This window comes from Pantherophis guttatus, chromosome 8 (genome assembly GCF_059756535.1).
Source record: "Pantherophis guttatus breed Tessera chromosome 8, ASM5975653v1, whole genome shotgun sequence".
Classification (NCBI taxonomy): domain Eukaryota; kingdom Metazoa; phylum Chordata; class Lepidosauria; order Squamata; family Colubridae; genus Pantherophis; species Pantherophis guttatus.
Genome location: NC_142070.1, coordinates 50,153,074 through 50,172,612, shown reverse-complemented (window position 1 = coordinate 50,172,612; position 19,539 = coordinate 50,153,074). Strand labels below are relative to the sequence as shown.

General features: G+C 41.8%; 2 long non-coding RNA genes and 1 pseudogene across 4 annotated transcripts; 2 read left to right on the top strand and 1 right to left on the bottom strand.

Annotated features, from left to right (window-relative positions):
* Positions 1-481: 481 nt before the first annotated feature.
* LOC132710487 (ribose-phosphate pyrophosphokinase 1-like) lies at positions 482-10,305 on the bottom strand (annotated as a pseudogene). The gene is made up of 2 exons (XR_009621185.2): positions 6,488-10,305; positions 482-943 (listed from the first exon to the last, which is right to left on the bottom strand). The product of XR_009621185.2 is annotated as a ribose-phosphate pyrophosphokinase 1-like (transcript).
* On the top strand, positions 1,720-3,949 carry LOC117680251 (uncharacterized). Its single transcript, XR_004595597.3, has 2 exons — positions 1,720-1,830; positions 3,795-3,949. It is a non-coding gene; the product is annotated as an uncharacterized LOC117680251 (long non-coding RNA).
* Positions 10,306-11,337: 1,032 nt separating the features above from the next.
* Positions 11,338-15,975, top strand: LOC148112632 (uncharacterized). Of its 2 annotated transcripts, none has more exons than XR_015729149.1 (2): positions 11,338-11,475; positions 12,906-15,975. It is a non-coding gene; the product is annotated as an uncharacterized LOC148112632 (long non-coding RNA). The 2 variants fall into 2 exon arrangements; XR_015729148.1 differs by lacking the exon at positions 11,338-11,475 and adding an exon at positions 12,100-12,186.
* Positions 15,976-19,539: the final 3,564 nt, after the last annotated feature.

Genomic DNA, 19,539 nt, shown 5'->3' with positions numbered 1-19,539 from the left:
GTGAACCTTGACTTATACTGGACTGGTTAATTTTTGATCAATAAACCCTCAAAGGTTTGTACAGTGATTCAGATCTCAGTTGCATTTCCATCCATGGAACTCCTAAATCTGTGAGGTATTTCTGAGTGTTTATGACTTAAATATTTCACCCTGTCTTTGATACGTTGACTTTCAGGTGTTTCTGGGATCTTCTTCCAATTCAATTTGTTTAATATTTCTACTTTGTCCCATATTACATATCAAAATTAGGTTTTAAATCAAAGGAATGGCAGGTAAAGGATGGTGTTGTTTTGTAGCTGTCCAGGGACACCCCCCCCTCCAATCATAACAGAAGAGTTTTTAAGACATTTGCTTCCTTATTTTAAACATCTTACAGAAATCCACTTAAAACTAGTAACAGATTATTTCAGCAGGTGGAGATTATTTGGAAGTTTTGGGAAAAGGTAAGAGATTTACTTCAATAATTCTGTTTCACAGAACATTAAAAGAAACCGTCCAACAGGACCATCTTTATTCTCAATTGATCAATTTTGATGGGTAAATCTCATTCATGATATTTTAAACAGATTAACAGAGTTGGAAGGGACCTTATAGGTCATCTAGTCCAAACCCCCACCCCACCCCGCTCAAGCAGGAGACCCTACACCATTTCTGACAAATGGCAGTCCAATCTTTTCTTGAAAGTCTCAGGTGACGAAGCTCCCACAACTTCCGAAGGCAACTTCTGTTCCATTGGTTGATTGTTCTCACTGTCAGAAAGTTCCTCCTCATTTCTAGGTTGAATCTCTCCTTGGTCAGTTTCCATCCATTATTCCTTCTGGCCTTCAGGTGCTTTGGAAAACAGCTTGACCCCCTCCTCTCTGAGGCAGACACTCAAGTATTGGAAGATAGCTATCATGTCTCCCCTGGTCCTTCTCTTCACTAGACTAGACATGCCCAGTTCCTGCAAATATTAAATATGTTAATATTTAAATTATCTTTAAATAAACAGATAAATTTATATAGTAAAACGAGCCAACAATTTGAGAAAAGGGAAACTCAACCAATAGCTGGAAGTTCAAAAATTGCAGTACAAAACACTTTGCTTAAAAGATAACTGAAATCCAACCCTTTTATTTAGAAATAAAGATGTTTTATACAGACTATGGCCACCTTTTGATTACATCATGGCTAGTTGCCATGTTATGCTGTTATGATGGGTAGATGGATGGATGGATGGATGGAAAAAGGAAGGAAGGAAAGAAGGAAGGAAGGAAGGAAGGAAGGAAGGAAGGAAGGAAGGAAAAATTCTCTTCTATTGGACCCTTTCAGACTTGGTTAACTAACTGGTTGAAGGAAGGGAGGGAGGGAGGCTTTTAGCCCGCTCAGTAACAGTGTCCCTCTATTGGGGGGGGGGGAGAGGGAGGAAGGAAGGAAGTCAGGCATTTTGGCAAATTCTTTTACATCTCTCTCCTTTCGCTGGATTTAAATCCTAGTATTGAATTTAGTGAGACTTACTTCTGAGTAAACCAACTGTTCCTGTATTGGTGGGGGTGGGGGAGAGGAAGGAAGGAAGGCATTTTGGCAGATTCTTCTACACCTCTCCTTTGGCTGGATTTCTATTACATTCCCTCTAGCCAATTGGTTGGGGGCTAATTGTCACAGAGGGCGGAACACCCAGGACGAACCTTCTTTCTGCGAATGGGCCGTGTGGAAGGGTCTGCGATGAAGAGGCCGGTGGCCCATTCCCCATGGCATATGACTGGAGGCCTGCCAGCTGAGGAGATAAATCGGGGGAGAATCGCCCCAGGACAATGAAGAGAGAGTCTAAAAGGCCTAGACCCTTCAGAAGTGGGTAAAATGAGGACCCAGATTGTTGGGGGCAATATGCTGACTCTGTAAACCGCTAAGAGAGGGCTGGAAAGCACTGTGAAGCGGTATATAAGTCTAAGTGCTATTGCTATTAACAGCGCGGAAAATAGATTCCAGGTTCGACTTGAATTAATCCTTTAAACCGCCCCTAGAGCTTGGACTAAATATCAGCAGAGCTAGAAGTTGGGGGGATTTCAAGGCACCTCTCCGGGCTTTGGGATCGGCTTCTGAAATCGTCTTAGTGCTGTAGCCATGTATTCTTTCGAAAAGAAAGAACTGGCTCTCGGTCACTCGGTCAACGCCCTTCGTAAATTCAGTCCCTGGGAAAGTAGCCTCTGGTCTCGGAGCACTCGGACCCCTTGGCTAGCAGAACCAAGGGGCGACAAGATGATTTCAAGCGAACGTCTGTCATTCGTGGGCACGTTTCTTTCTGGAGGAAACAGCTTTGCTCGGTGGGGTCTTGGGCTGCCATCCTAGGGCCACGAAGTTCCCCGGGTGAAACTTATTGAGGTGACTCGTTCTGTAATTCTTCATCTGCTGAGCTAGCAGTCCCCTTAACCCTGAAAAGTTCTCCATCTCAACAAGTGGATTTGAAAGAACTCAATGCGTTTGCCTGGAAAGGGAAGGAAGGGCCTCGTTGAAGACGGGAGCCCTGGCCAAAAGCTTTCTCAGAGAGGAAACGGGCAAAGAAAACTAAAAGGTGGAGGTGGGGGGGAGTGAAAAGAAAAAGAAATGTTCATGTTAGTTACCAGCACTTTGCTCAAACCTTCAGCACACCATTGAGGACGGGGCAGAGAAACCTAAACTGGTGATTTTTTCTGGAAGGTGGTCTCCCAAATGTGAGTCTGCGGAGGCGAGCTGAGGGGGGAATCTCTGCACTGAGGTTTGGGGGGCAGCGAGGAAGGCTCCACTTTGTTTACGACTCTGGCCCCCACAGCCGCCGCCGCGGAGCCCGTCGACTCCCGCTTCCAGCAACTTGAGGACGACGAGACTTTACGCTGTGCAGAGTCGTCCCTGTTCGCTGACACGCCGGCCGCAGCCACTTGGGAGGTCCTGCCCGGCTAATGCAGTCGCAACTAACTGCTCCCAACAGGAGACTTAGTGAACTAGCCCAGGGTCAGCATTAAAAACAAGCGCTCTTTAAAAAGAGTGAGTGAGTGAGTGAGCGGGGGGAGGCAAAAGTCAAAGGCGGTCAGTCGTCTGGAATGAAATAGCTCTTATTGACCAGAGGCCCGGAAAAGGCAGAGCCCACCCAATTCCCAGACGCCAGGGATGCAGGCGTGGTTCTGGATCTGGGCTTGCTTGTGTGTCCTTGCTATTGCTCATTAAGCCTTCCATTTGTCTGCTCTTTACAAGGTGCACGAGTCGAGTTCTAGCATAGGAAAGGGCTATTCTCAAGCTACCTTGGGTTCTGTATGTCTTTTTCTAGCCTAATACCACGCCCGAAAGGATCTGTCAGCAGAAGGGCCTGAAATCCCTCTAGAACAGTGTTTCTCAACCTTGGTAGGTTGAAGATGGGTGGACTTCAACTCCCAGAATCCCCCAGCCAGCAACGCTGGCTGGGGGATTCTGGGAGTTGAAGTCCACCCATCTTCAAGCTTCCAAGGTTGAGAAACACTGCTCTAGAATATGGAGCTTGATACGAGGATTGGCGAAACCATTTCACAGAAGGAAGGGCAAGTCCCACGGACTGCCCTTCCACCCTGCTCTCTGCTGCTGCTGCTATTAAGTGGGGCAGCTGGGAATAGCAGCGTCTTGGGAGTTTTCTCATTTTTCTCGCGGGGAGAAGCCAATCCGAACAAACCTGTTTCCACCGCTCCTCACTTTGCTACAGTCTTCGAAAAGTTAATTGTGTTGCAACACGTGAAATCCCGTGCAATTGGCCTTCTCCGAGAACAAGCGGCCAAGGCTTGGCTTCTAACCTCTTCTGCTTCTGCCTGTAGACCGCAGGACCAAGTTTGAAGCCGACTGCAACCGCCAGGTCCCATGCAACTCGCTGGGATTTCCGCTGAATCGCAGTAGAGATGCAGAGAATATGGCTTTCCTTCTAGAGCTGCTGCATACTTCATTCGAAAATAAATCTCCCTGGGTTCTCTAAGGTGTTTAACTACCTGTTTGAAATTTCGGTTACTTGGCAATTCACCTAGCTAAAGCACTATCTAGGATTAGGTAGACTTTCTTATTGATTGCCTTTATAAAGTATTTGCAGGCCAACAATAGGACTTGGATTTAAGCACCAATATCACAAAAATAAACACTTTAATTATGGTTAGAATACAAATAAGCTATTCAGCACAAGGAGGGGGAGGAAGATCCATTTGTATTGGTCCTTGGCCTCTAAATGAATGATGCCAGAAAAAGGCAGTTTATGCTAGAAGAATGTGGTATCTTTGACAGGATTCCACCAAAAACCTGAGCAAATTTTATTAAGATCTAGCACAATACAAATTGTTTCAGTAGATCATTCCAGTTGTTGCTATCATTAATAATTTTCATCATTGCTGTTGATGATGCGTCTTTCCATCTGGATCTAGTCAACTCGGATAATTTCTGCTTGGAAGAAGGCTATTTAATTTTGGGCCCAGTTTTCAGGTATGCAAATCAGAGAAATGACTGGGCAGAGACAGCATTCTAGCATGCAGGAATAGCCAAGCCAGGTCACATAATCTAAGTCAGCCTTTCCACAAGGTGATGGTCTCCAAGTGCCTTGGATTGCAGTGCCCATTATCCCCTGTAACATGCTGAAGATAATGTTGACAACAAAATGAAATGATAGGGCCTATAGTACATAGTAACTGGAAGGCACCAGTTTGGTTTGGGGAGCTGGCTGTAGGGTGTTTATTGTAAAATATAAAAATATTTCATTTATTTTATTTTTACTCATATTTCCTATATTTATATATTCATTCATCTCAATCAATTTACTCTGTGTGGTTTACAACTTTTAGATAATGTTTAAATATACATTAACATTTAAAAATAAACAGCAGGGTTGCATCTGGAGCCTGTGGAGCTGCCTAGCTTTCCAAAATGAACACAGACATCAAAGAAAGGAAGGTGGCAAAGATGGTTGGTGTGATGGAAGTAGAAAATGGAAATGGAAATGTTTATCTTTTACATGGCAACTATTGTAATTGCTGCACTGGAAGAAGAAACAAAAGGGGGGGGAGATGCAAATCCATGTTGCATGTCTGTATGTCTTGGATCCTTTAAGTAGGAATAAAAATATTCTTTATTGGAGATACACATACGCACACACACATACATTAGTAGCAAATAATAGATTAACTTTGGATAAAAGTATAAAGTACACACTGCATTCATACATCAACAGAAGTAGCTCAGTGTACTCCAATTATATTTTGAGAGATAGGAAAAATGCTTTTTATGATTATGATTCAAAAGTAAATATAAGTTTTTACTTGAAATGAATAGCATCACATTTAGTGACTTTAAAAGAGCCTGATTGCATGAGACACAAATATTCCAAATAGAAATATATAGAATTGGTGTGCAATACCCATAGACAGATTCTAAACAGATTCCTTCATGAAGCTACAGCCTTTCAGATAAATAGCCTAATGCTTGCTGCTATGAATAGATCTCTGCAAATTACAAAACAACAAACTAGACAGGAACTTTTTTTAGAGACAATTTTTTGGGGAAAGGGAATAGATGGAAAGAGGTCATCCAACACACTTTAATTACTATGTGTTGGTTTTGGTGCTTTTTAATCAGTGTAGCTATAAATGCTAAACTTTACAGCACCGCATGAAAGGAAATATCTCATCCCAAATTCTTCCAAATCTTACTTAATTGACCCTAATTCACTGCTTAACCCCAGATAATTCTTTTTCAATCAGAAATTTAATTCCAATAAATATCTGCAATCAAATTCCATTTCAGATTTCTGACTTTCTATCCTTTGGGCCTGCGTTTTATTAAGCCCTTGAAACACCAGCTATTATGGACCCAGATCACAACACAAATCTGTGATAAATTTAGAGTGAAAATGTCTAGAACCACTGTACCAGGGATTGAAGGAAAAAAGCTGTGGGCGGCATTTAGACCATACCCTTTTTGTACAAAGTTAGAGTTTGCTGAAGTCTAGAGCTGAGGAAACAGAGGACTGGACTGGAGATCTGCACCCAGGATTCTGATTTAATTAGCCAATTGTTTTTGTGGTAAAACTCATCCAAGCTAAATCTAATATCTTTGATATCTTTGGTGAGGGGGGGCATCAACTGATCCAAATCCCAACCTACTCTCTCTTCTCGAGACCTCAGATTCAGTGGGTGGGGTGGGAGTTCCCTGGGCCAGAGGCCAGCGCTACCCTTCTCCCTATGTAACGGGGCTAGAAGAGGCTGAATTCGAACTCAGGCTTCACTGGGACGCCGCGTTTTTCTCCTCTTCCCTTGGGAGCCAACGGGCCAAGAAATCTCCCTGGCCTCCGTCAGGGGCTCCTTTTCCTTTTTTGCCCAACCCTCCAGGCCAAGCCCTTTCAACCTTCCCAAATGGGATTCGGGGGTGGAAAGTTTGCAGCGGATGGCGGTGGGAGAGAGGAAGCTCTGCAGTGTCCGCGACCCAAGAAAAGCGCCCCCTCCTCTCGCGTCCTAGTCTGCAGCCGGTGACCTACCGTCTCCTCCCTTTTCTTCCCGCCGACCGCTGAGCAAAGGGTGTGGAACCGCCGAGAGGCTCCGAGAGAGACTGGCGGGAGGTGGGGCGGGTCACAGAACGCTCCTGGGCTTCACCTTTCCCCTCCCGGGGTCTCCGCCTCAGAATCTGTGGCCGATTGGAGGGTTTTTTCCTTGGTTTCTTCGCTGTTGGTTTGGAAGGGCGTCGCTACTGGAGAGAGGAGGGCGGCGGCGGCGGCGGCGGCAGGGGCAGGGCGCGAGGTTTCGTTTGAGAAACTCAATCTGCCCCACAGTAGCGCCTGTCTCTGGCACCCATCACCGCTGACAGCCGCAGCCTGACCCGACGCGCGCGCCTGCGCACACCCGCCGGGAGGTCTCTCTTCCCTCTTCCCTTCGTGGAGGTGCTCAGAGCCTGCAGGGAGCGCCTGGCAACCGAGACTCCCCCCCCCACCCCCGTCCCCGCTTTCCAGACCTCGAGGGCTGCTGACCCCTCGAGCGGCTTCAATGAATAAACGCAGGAAGAGAGGCCGTCCCTCCAGGAAGCGAGGCTGAAGGTCGGCGGCGGTTTTTTCCCCTCCAAGGGAGTTCCCTTCCTCCATGCTGGAGGGAGAGGCCTCCCGCGACCGTCCACAAAGGCGACCGAGCAGCCAAATACACGCTTTGCCAGCATAGAAGCCCGCAGGTAAATCGAGGAAGAGAAAGAGAGGCAGGGACGTCAGGAAAAGTTGCCGAGCAGAATGGCTGGTTGCGAAAGTCTCTGCGCGACGCGCCTTGAAATGCCTTTCAGTGTAGCGGGGGACCAAGCTGCCCTGGTTACCCCTACAGACTTCCCGTTCGCTTATTCTGTCATGGAAGGATCATTTCAATGGAAAACCGAGGACTTAGGTTGCCCTTAAGTCCGGCAGTTCTAAGCAGTATCTTTCTTCAGTCTGCGAACAGTGGATGACATCTATGCCAACCCACCCAAGGAGGGAGAAGGGAGCAATTTCTTTTAAACTTTTGCATAGAGATATTTTATGTGTTTTGCAGTTTGTAGGATGATATTGATCAATGGATATTCTGTTGTACATTCCACTATTTATTTTCACTTAACGCATAGGTGAACAGTTATTCATCCTTCAATTTATTCGGTTGTGCTTAATATTAGGATAGCTGAGAATATTAAAGAAAATTGAGAATATCTTCTTGTGCTTTTAGTGCAATGTTCAAATTTCTCTATCAGGTCAGCTACGGAGGATTCTGTCAGTGCTCTATGATTTTAACTTGAAGAGATATTTAAAATTGAATTAAATTGTACAGACTGAGGACTCATTCTCAAATTCTAAGAACATTATCTGGTAATTGTGTGGTTTTTATTAATGTTATTTCCTCATAACCTTGCCTTTCTTTTATCCCCAGTGCACAGCTGCAAGTCTTCTTTAGGCATTAATGCAGTTTTAAAGTAGTGTTTTCCTTTTTCTCCTGATGTTTTTGCCCTGAATATGATCTAGCATAGTTCACCTATGATGTGACTTATGACACAGTCAAGGCTGCTTTCTGGCCAGCTCCTCGTGCCCCTGTGAGCTGCCTTCTATCCGCCATGTGCTGGGCTTTCCCCATTATTATGCTTTGGGCCAAGAGGGGCCAAGGAACTGGCTTCCACAGAGGAATCTGCCTATATAATACCTGATCAGAATCAGCTTTCCCCTGAGACGATGCATCTTCTAGGCTATAATGAAAGTTAATTTAAACCAGGAAAGAGCTGATTTTGCCAGTCACATATTGCTATTTTGCCTACTCCATAAACTTTTAGGGATTGCCAACTATGACCACACTCTGAGAGCACTGCCATTACCTTGCAGTATTCTACAATAGAGCATTTGTTGAGTTCTTCCTCCCACTTTACTTCATACCCATTTCAAGTGGAGAAATGGACCAAAGCATCACAAATGCTCCTTGCAATCCCTTCTCTGTTCCTCTGTCAGACGGGCTATTCCAAACATAAGTGTACTGCTTTTCTAAAGAAATGTGAAACCTTTATCTACAAATAGCCCAGCTAACTATACCTAACTCAATACAGGTAGTCTTGACTTACAACCACAATTGAGCCCAAAATTTCTGTTGCTAAGTGAGAAAGTTATTAAGTGAATTTTGCCCCATTTTATGCCTTTTCTTGCCACAGTTGTTAAGTGAATCACAAGTTGTTAAGTAAGTAACCTGGTTGTTAAGTAAATCAGGCTTCCCATTGACTTTGCTTGTCAGAAGGTTGCAAAAAGGGATCATATGACTCTGGGACATTGCAACTGTCATAAATATGAATCAGTTGCCAAAATCTGAATTTTGATCATGTGACCATGGAGGTGCTGGAATGGTTGTATGAAAAATGGTCATGTCACTTTTTTCAGTGCCATTGTAACTTTGAATGGTCACTAAGTGAACTGTTGTTGAGGACTACCTGTATGTCAGAATACCTCCCTTCCACTTCATCCTAACTTGCTCTTCTGAATTCATAATCCAATGCAGTTTATTTCTGAATACATGCTGAGTGTATGCTCAGAATGGCCTGACTGACAGATGATAGGCATAAGAAATCTCTGAGTCCCCAAGTTTTAATCAGATAATTAAAAAAGTGCTGCCCTGTCCCAGTGGTTAGTATGCAGTTTTGCAGGCTAACTCACTGCTCAGTGCCAGGAATTGGCTGCTGATCGGTGCAAGATTGATTCAGCCTTCCATCCTTCTGAGGTCGGTAATATGAGGACTCACATTATTGGGGGCAATATGCTGATTCTGTAAACTGCTTAAAGCATTATGAAGCAGTATATATGTCTAAAAAATAACTTTTTAATTGAATTTGAAACAAATTGTTTTCAAAAAGCCACCCAAGCAGCAGCATCTATAGTTGTAAAGGGACATGACTGAAGAGGTAAGGGACAGATTCCACATTGTGAGTCTGCTTGATGGGTTCAGCCAGAATCATGGAGATTTCGATCCCCTGGATTTTAGAGCAGTGTTTCATGTTATCTTTCTGGGGGATTGTGTTTGTGACTACAACTGCTTCAAAGCAGGCATGGTTGATTCGGGAAATGGCTGGCCCAGAAAAGAGGGCCAGCCATTTTTTGATTCCCATGAATCAGGTTGGCATAAACTTTGGTAGTGCCAGCTGTAAGCAGTTTGTCAGCAGGATGGTGTATGCCATTTCATCCACAAGGGTGGCCATCTGTTCCTTCACAGCACCATGCAATCCACCTCCTGGCCTTCTTCCTCTCTTTATGAATGAGGGCAAAGTCCATAATCAGCTAATCAATACAGGTCACTCTTTTGGCTGACCCAGTATCAGGAGAGATAATGGTGCAGCGTTTCCATTCAACAATGTTCTCCTTGATCCACTTTAGGACACCTGACTCAGCATACAGGTTGTTCACAGGATATCAAAGAAACTCTGGCTCTGAGAGGCTGGAGGTCCACCGCGATGGTGTGTTCTGTGCCAGGAATGGAAAGAGTGTTGGCCACCAGTTTGCCAGAGATCCGGGCCGGCTGTCTTGTCCTCCTTGTCCTGGCGCGCCTACGAGGTTTGACGGCCGTGACGCGGCTGTCCGAGGCGATCTTGGCAGGCGTTGATCACCATCAGCAGCTTCATCAGGTTGCCGTTGATCTCCTCGCAGCCGCTCTGCATGATGCAGACATCCTCGCCGTGGACGCTCTCGCCGATCTCCACTCAGATCTCCCGGTTGGAGAACTTCTTGGTGACGACCTTGCCCAGCTCGAGGCTCAAACGGTCAGCGATCTTCCGCGACAGGTCCCGGTGTGAGCGGATGGTGGAGATCTTGATGCTGGTGGGCATCCTGGCCAGCGGCGGCGGCGGCGAGCAGCGCTACGCGGCGGAAAACGAGGCCCGCTCTGCGCGGAGCCGCCACCTCCCTGAGGCGCCGGCAGCAGCTCCGCCGTCTCCTTGCGGCCCTGCCGCTTGTCGCTCTCGGGATCCAGCAGCAGCAGCAGCAGCGTCGCACGGCCTCCGCCTTTCGGGCACCGGCGCCGCTTAGAGGCTCAGTACGACGCACGGGCTGCCCTCGAGCGCACAAGCACCGACTGACGGGCCACGCACGCTAGGCCGCCATCTTGGTCCACGCCCCTTTCATTACCTTACCGCGTCTAGTCTGCAACGTGCATCCCTTAAGCAGACAATTTGATGGATGACCAAACCTGCATTTTTCTTCTGGGCTACCTCACATTAAGGGGAGCTGTTTATTTGTTTGTTTGTTTATGACTTATAGAGTCCTAAACTCACCCAACTGATACTAATTTGATTCTTCAGAGTGTCCAACAAAAACAAATAATAATTAGAGAAATAATAACCACATAGCATTAATAGAGCAATATAAAATGGCAATTGAGCATGACAAATAACCAAAAAGGGAACTCTACTCTACAGAGAGAAAACATAGATCTTAACAGCTTTTCTAAGGGCAATTTGTGCTTCTTTGGCTGGTGGTAAACAAGGTCAGGGGAATCTTCCTGGAGATTACCGACTTTAAAAATGTTAATCTATGGTGAGGCAAAATACAGTTCAGTAATCTAGGAAATCAATTTTATTCTGGCATACTTTTCTGCTAGAAAAATAACTGGTAAACTGCATTTTAACCTGGGCATCTACAATAGATACAGGAAGTCTACATATCCCTGTTGTCAGGCTTTTGAGATATAAAAAAATCAGAACACAATAAATGCAGATTTTTTTCTACCTTTAATATAACATATGCTGTACAATTTGGTTGAAAAACAAGCAAATTGTTTAGTGGGAAAAATTAAAACAAAAATAACTGCATAGGTGTTCACACCAGTGGTGGGTTGCCCCCGGTTCAGACGGATTCTATAGAACTGGTAGTAAAACTGGCAGGAGGCTCTGCCCACTGACCCAGACATCATCAGAACGCTTCTGCGCATGCGCAGAAAAGCATGTGCACGTGAGCGGAGCAAACAACGCGCGCAGCCCCGTTGCGAACCGGTAGTAAAGGTAAGTAGAACCCACCCCTTGTTCACACCCACAGTTATAAGTACGGATATGGCTGTGTTCAGAATTAACCAATGATATTCAAACGATTGTTAAATAGTAGTACATATCTGCCATCAATTAAAGTCAGTCTGATCAAATCCATGTAAAGTTCAGCTGTTCTACTAGGATTTTTCTGACAGTTGTCTCTCACAGCAAAAACTGTAGCTTGCAAAGAGATCTCATTGTTGGAAGTTATAAATTAAAAGAATGGTACAAAAAAATTACAAACCATTGGCTATGCCATGGAACACAGTTAAATGTGTGTCATTGTCTGAAAAAAGCATGTAGGAAAATGTGTTTGGTACAAAAAGCATGTTTGCTGTGAATGAATAGCATAGCATAGAATAGCATAGAATAGCATAGAAACAGAGTTGGAAGGGACCTTGTAGGTCATCTAGTGCAACTCCCTGCTCAAGCAGGAGACCCTATACTATTTCTGACAGATGGCTATCCAGTCTCTTCTCGAAAGCTTCCAGCGATGAAACACCCATAACTTCTGAAGGCAAGCTGTTCCATTGGTTGATTGTTCTGTCAGAAAATTTATCCTTATTTCTAGGTTAAATCACTCCTTGATCACTTTCCACCTATTATTCCTTGTCTGGCTTTCAGGTGCTTTGGAAAATATGTTGACCCCCTCCTGTCTGTGACAGCCCCTCAAATATTGGAACACTGGTATGTGTCCCCTGGCCCTTCGCTTCATTAAACTAGACATACCCAATTCCTGCAACCGTTCTTCATATGTTTTAGCCTCCAGTTCCCTAATCATCTTTGTTGCTCTTCTCTGCACTCTTTCTAGAGTCTCAACATCTTTTTTTATAGTGTGGTGACCAAAACTGGATGCAGTATTCTAGTTGTGATCTTACTAAGGCTTTATAGAGTGGTATTAGTACCTCACTTGATCTTGATTGTATCCCTTTGTTAATGCAATTTAGGATTACGTTGACTTTTTTGGCTGCCAACACATACAGCTGGCTCATATTTAATTGATTGTCCACGAAGACTCCAAGATCCCTCTAACAGTTACTGCTATTAAGTCAGATTTTACTCAATATACATGTGTACTTTTGGTTTTTCTTGCCTATGTAAGACTTTACTTTTCTCTACATTGAATTTTATTTTGTTAGATAGGGCCCAGTGTTCGTCTGTCAAGATTCATATTGATCTTGATCCTATCATCTAAGGTGTTGGCTATTCCTGCCAGCTTAGTAACATCTGCAAATTTAATGAGTTCCCCTTCTATTCCCTCATCTAAGTCATCTAAATACCCCATTTCCACAGTGAAGTGTGGTGGTGGCAGCCTTGGGCTTTGAGCTGCTTTTCTTCAGCTGGAATTGGTGCATTATTCAAGGTGGAGGGAATTATTAACAGTTCCAAATATCTATCAATTTCAGCACAAAATCCCCGTTCAGCACAATGGCCCAAAGCACACCTCCAAATCAACAAAAGAATGGCTTCACCAGAAGAAGATCAAAATTTTGGGATGGCCCAGGCAGAGTCCTGACCTAAATACAATTGAAAATCTATGAGCTGATCTAAAGAGGGCAACTCTTCTACACAGGAGTTGCCCTCGCAATCTGACTGATTTGGAGCACTACTGCAAGGAAGAGTGGGCAAAGATTCCCAAGGTAAGATGTGCCATGCTGATAGGCTTCAAAAGATTGAATGCTATTAGAAAATCAAAATACTTAACGAAGTATTAGTTTACAGGTATGAACTTTTATGCAACCACACTATTGTAGGATTTTATTACCCTTTCCCCCCCAAAATAAGACATTCCCTGATAATAAGCCCAATTGGGCTTTTGAGCGCATTGCAATAAGGCCAAGCACTTATTTCAGGGTTCAAAAAAATGTAAGACAGGATCTTATTTTTGGGGAAACATGGTATTTTTTTTCTAAACTAAAAGATTTCAGTTTTTCAATTGAATTTTATTGCTTATATAATATATTAAACATGGAAAGAATTCGGAAGTGATTTATCTTGGTCTGATTTTGTTACATCTCAAAAATTTGGCATTTTATCTGACGTCTATAGACTTTCTATATCTACTCTAACTGTGCATTGATCAACTCTTTTATTTTTTTTTAGCCAGGGAATTGGTGAAGAGGTGCTTCATGCCTAATTTTATGCGATATGAAACATGCAAGGCCAAATTAAATTTTACTGCCTTTGTTGGGCCCTCCATGGAATTCAAAGATTTGTTTGTTTGTTTGTTTGTTTGTTTATTGGCAGTGTGTATCCCTGAAGCATTTTAGAGCTATAAAGTATCCATTTTATGCACTAAAATCTGGACACTCCCAGAAATCCAGGGGATAAATACTGAACTGAAGACAACTGTAGCAAAATTAAGAACTCAGCAAGTAAACTGGCTCTTTGTAATTGTTCTCTGGACAAGGAGATGTCCTGAGACCAATCACAAATGCCCCATATAGTTGTCCCTGTGTTCCACTGCAAGACAGTGGTCTCCAGTGGGCTTAGGGGTCTGGGGGAATAGCTATCTTGCTTAATCTATGGTTGGCTCATTTAAGGCTACTGGGTTTTCATACTTCCTTTTCTATTTATCTTTTTTTTTGAGGGGGGCAATTGCTTGTTAACTGCTTTGGGTCAACAGGTTTTACAGCACTGGGTGAGCCTTCAATCCCTATTGAAAGAAGTTTTAAATACAAGCTTAAGGACTTATTTTTTTCTGGAATAAATAGCAAAACTATGATTTTAGAAAGTCCCTCATCCCACTCATGTCAGAGGCACCATTGAAGGTCATTCTGAACTGAAAGGATTAGCCGGTGACATGATCATTGCCCTATCTCTGAGAGGGGTCTAGACTATGGTTAAAGATGTTATGGAAAATGAACAAGTTTTACTAAAGGAGATAGAGACTGATCTGAAGTGATTTAAAAATGACAGGTTACAACAAAGATATTGAAAATGATGCTATGTCTGGCTATACAAAAGAAATTAGCTGATGTCTTGATAATTAAAAGAGATATACAAATAACAAACCAAAGGAATGACTTGGATAATCTGCCTTTACTGGATTTATAAAGGAGGCTTGTTAAAGTTGTGAAGAATTTTGTGAGAGGGACCAAAGAAAAAATGATTTGAGTTCCTGGACTTATTTGAAAGCACTAAAGATCAAGTTTGTTAAAAGTAATAGGAGAGAACGCCAAATTGGTTTATTTGATCAAGTTAAAATATATGTTATTTCTAGTAACCCTTAATGGACTTTTGCTGATCAAGACAGAAATGATGAGGTTTTAAAGGACTTTTTTTAATAGATAAGAGATGGGATATGAGAAGAAGACAAAATTTGTTGTATATTAAGTGAGGTGAAAAATTACTAAAATCATATTTTAATGAATGGGAAAATAATTTCTTTAATACTTCTTGTTCTTTACTATATTCTAATTTTTCCTTTTTTTTCTATTTTCTTTTTGTTAGCTGCAACTCCCAGTTTTTATTTTTTTAAATTTGTATTAGACTTTTTCTATCATCGTGGTTGTAATTTTTAATAAAATTACTATTAAAAAAGATATTCAGATATTCTCCTTTGTACCTGTGCTTTGCCCACTTCTGAAGTTGGTCTTTGCTTTTCCATGATGTCATATGTTTTCTCCAATTGATAGAAATTGCACACTTGTTTAAATTTCAATATTTAATGTATCAGTAGAAAACCTGTTGCAAGTTACTGTTAAGCAACATTTGGAGGCATGCATATACAGTAGTTCCTTTGTTCTATAGCAGTGATAAAATGCTGCAACATTGTCTTACATCCAAACAAACTCATTTGTTGGACATTAAACTAAAGAGGATTGGGGATATTCTTCTGAAGGTTGCATGCTAGGCCAGACCTATTGGATGCATTTGCTTTCCAGCTGATCTACAGTGGGACCTAAGGCTAGGAAAACCAGATCCTCCTTCCTCCTGTCTTTCATTTGAATTTGCATGGCTTATTCTATGGGTTTGTGTCACGCAGGGCTGCATTTCATTTTATAACCAATTAAAGAGAACATCATTTTAATTTTCCATTGAGTTTATTTGCAAAATTAGCCTAGGATTGCAATGGTGGACTCCAGCTGTTTTGAGAGGGAAGACAGGAAGGAGGGAGAGTGAGCATATAAGGAGCTTCACCCTGTTTTTCAGGGCCAGATCCAATCTTTTCCTTAGCAGAACTGAAGTCCAGAATCCTGGAAGGAAACATGTAACTCTACTAATCATACAGAATAGACCTCTCATTCACATGAGAAACTGTGTCCAGGTAGCATGGAAAGCATACAACCACTTTTCAGAGTATGGCTGGCATTTAGATACCTAACTTCTGAGATAATGTTGATAAAGGAAAAAGGGTTTTCAAGCAGTATAATGTTTTATGATATGTAACTAACCCATGTTCAAATGTATTTTAAGTTAAAAAACCTGAAATTGAAATAAAAAGCACCTTTAGGGGTCCCTTGTCTAACTTTAGATGGCAGCCCCAGGCATTCATTCAGTGTTTCATCCTGAAAAATATGTATGTTCTAGCCTAGGAGAAAATATATTGTTATTTGGTGGGGTGTTTCTATTAAAAGAGAACCATAAAGAATAGTTGAGTGTGCGTTTGATTTTAAGCTAGTGTTGAACAGTAGCAAGTGTTTTGCTCAACTTTGGCAAAACAAAAGATTGAGTGAATTGCAGGATGGATGAAGATTCTGCCATGGCCAAGCATCTCCATCCATCTCACTGAGTTCCATTTCCTGATTTGTACTCTGTGCTGGCAGAGTTAAACACTTGCCTTTGGGTGCCACCATTGGTGCCACCAATGTTGAAATATGACTCAAATGTCATTGATTTGAATCCAATAAATGGAGAATGAGAGATGATGTCTGTGCTTCAGATGGTAGCATTAGAGGCTTAGATTGGGAAGTTCTGCATTGCAGCAACAAGGCCATCACCGAAGCCATGCATTTTCTTTCACTCCTGGACATCACTCCATTAAGGCTTAATACCTTATCAAATAGGATTGATGCTGACATTCCTTGTCAACTTGTCCCATTTCTAGGGCTATTTTTTAAATCTCTAGTGTACTATGAACAAAACTAGGTGTTTCCATTCAAAAGAGATGTCTGCCAAGTCTTTACCTCCCCCAAATTCCTTTTCTATCTTGTTATCTGTCAGCCACTTAAAGAATCCTCCTTGGCTTAAGAGAGATAAAAATGCTTCAACTATATCTATTTTGGAGTTGCGACTAGTATAAACCTTCCTAACTTGGTGCTCTTCATATGTGCAGGACTGCAATTGCCATCAACTCATGCAATATGGCTGCTGCCTGATAGATTATAGGAGCTGTGGTCAAAATGTCTGAATAGTACTACATTGGGAAGGATGGTTTAAGAAGCTTTTGGGTTCCTAGCCTAGAATTATTTTTATAATTATGGCTTACTCATCATAGGATTTATTTTGAACATAAATATTATACTCCTGTAATGCAAAACCAAAAACACAGAACATCACATTATAGTTTGGAATGATTTGTGAAAATTTAGCCCAGGTAAGAACAGATTCATGACAAAATGCACAGGTACTAGAAAGTATAGATGGTCCTTGTTCCTTTCCTTCTGTACCTGTGTCACCAATATTTTTATAAATAAATATGATACAAACAGCATTTTAAAAAAGTGAAATGTAATTGCAGCAATGTAAAACCTAAGGTATGGGGGGTTTGGGTGAACATGAAGAAAAGAACAGAACAAGAAAAAGTCTCATTGCATCCGCATTCCAGCTGGTGATCTGGACTTCAGCTGATGGTGTTTGGAAAATAGCATGGTGATTACACTCAGCTCCAGAGCAGGATGGCTCCTCGCCGTCTGATATGACGTTAGAAGGTCCACAGAGGGTCTCATTGCAAGATAGAGAGGAAAGGAAAGAATTGATCGCTGCCAGATGTCTCTTAATAAAAATATCAGGACATACAGTATGTGTTGCCTAAGAATAAATTTGGTGGATTCATGATTAAAGATGACTCCTATACATATTGTACTCCTACTGTATACATTCTTGTCTGGAAGTAAACAGGCATTTTATGCTCAACTTTAGCTGTTCTCCCTAAAGGTTGTCTTGAAAATATTCAGATAGCTTCCCTCATATATTTTTAAATCACTTAACTTTGTCCCTTTCCAAAACATTTTGACTGGAGCCAGTCATCTTCTCTCAGCCAAGGAAAGAGGCAGTGGTAAACAACTTCTGAAAAACATTGTCAAGAAAGGTGCAGAGACTTGTCCAGGCAGTCTCTGAGACAGGGACACAGTTGAACAGGAGGGGCAAAAAAGTCGTACTTAGCTAATCAAAACTTATTTCTGAGTAGGCAAAGGGGCAGGATGGTAACTTTCATTTGGTTGTAATTTATTTCAATGAAATGAACACTTGAAGGTGTTCTCAACCCAGGCATATTTAGAAACTGCTTAACAGTTCTGAGATCAAAAGCAGAAAAAGACAAAAACTACTTTTTGATATATTCTTACTGGAAACAAGTCCTTTTCAATGCAATGGAGTTAAACTCCTGGTAAGTAAAGTCAGACACTGAAATGATCACTACCGAAAAAGCCAAATAATGGCTCCTACTGGCATTAATTTTAATAAACAAAAATGTTTAATCAGACGTTCCTTCTAAAAAAAAAAAGAGGTTTTTTCATCAGGATAACCTGGAAAATTCACAAAACTAATGACCAGGCCATGAGAAAGATTGGAAAATGCCCTATTAATTTCCAAAGTTTAGCTTTTATGTTCCAACATTGTTATATGTTGTCTTTTTTACATAACAAACAGAAGGAGAAATGAACACAAAAGATCCAATTTTCAGTTTAGTTGTTTAAAAAAGTAAAAATTCTACTGATTCTATATATGAAACTTGGAACTTTCATCCTAGTTCAAATGCTAATTATTCACACACACACACTTGTACAGTGCCTGCTTTGAATTACTATACAAAGCTGGAAAAGAATGATGCCATCACAACCTCTCTAAAAACAAGTAGGATTTTGTTTTAAACTTTGGTGGATGACTTTTGGGCAGCAGATGAAAAATAAGAATATTTTACTTTTTCCTGTGTAGTAATTAAAAAAGATGTTATCATATGAACATTTTAAATAAACTGCATTAAGTGTATACTGATCCAATCAGTAGTAGAGGTTATTTATTGCTTATTATTATTTTCAAGTACTTATATTAAGAAGCAGACATAGATCATTGTTTCTGAGTATCTCCACAGATAAAGAGGAAATGCTTGTTTTCAGGCATCTGCAAACCGGCCTTTCTCCTCTCCATAATACCACTAAAGGGGAGGTTTCCCACCTATCCAGTAGGATTCACTTCCTAGCAAGTAAGCTTAAAACCCCAAATTAGTGAAAATAAAAATACTTTGCAGCAGTACCCCTGCAAAGCTGTAAAAGAACACAGTCCAGACGGAAGATGTTCTAGGTAAGTAAAGTCCCACTGAAATCAAAGAGACTTAATTCTAAGCATATGTGTTTAGGGTCAGAATGCCAGGCTGCAATTGACAAAATTGGTTAACTCTTAAGCAGTATAAATTGAAAATAAGCAAGTGAGAAGGAACTACTCCCATAAATTTCTGTTGACCAGCAAGCCAACTCCATCTGTCCTAGTCCGATAAGCATTCCATACTTAGGAAAAACCCCAGCCATTTTCTAGTGTAGATCCCTTCTTATTAAGTCTGCTAGCTTCACCAGTCATTCTTTAGAAAGTATGAAGCCTGTTTTGATTGTGGTATCAGTAAGGGTGGTTGAATTATTCTGGAGGCCTTGATTAGTGGAGAAAGGAAAGGATGATTGGTAAATAGCTGAGAAGCAAAAAGTACACCCTTCTGAAGATTAAATTGAGACTGCCAAATACTTTAGGAAAAAGAACCTTATAAATATATATATAAACCCATATAAAAGCTACATCTGAAAAATCTAAAAAAAAAAACCTTTCTAGAGTTCCTCTCCCCACTTCACATTTATAATCTGTCTGTTGTCCTCAGTAGAATGCATTTCT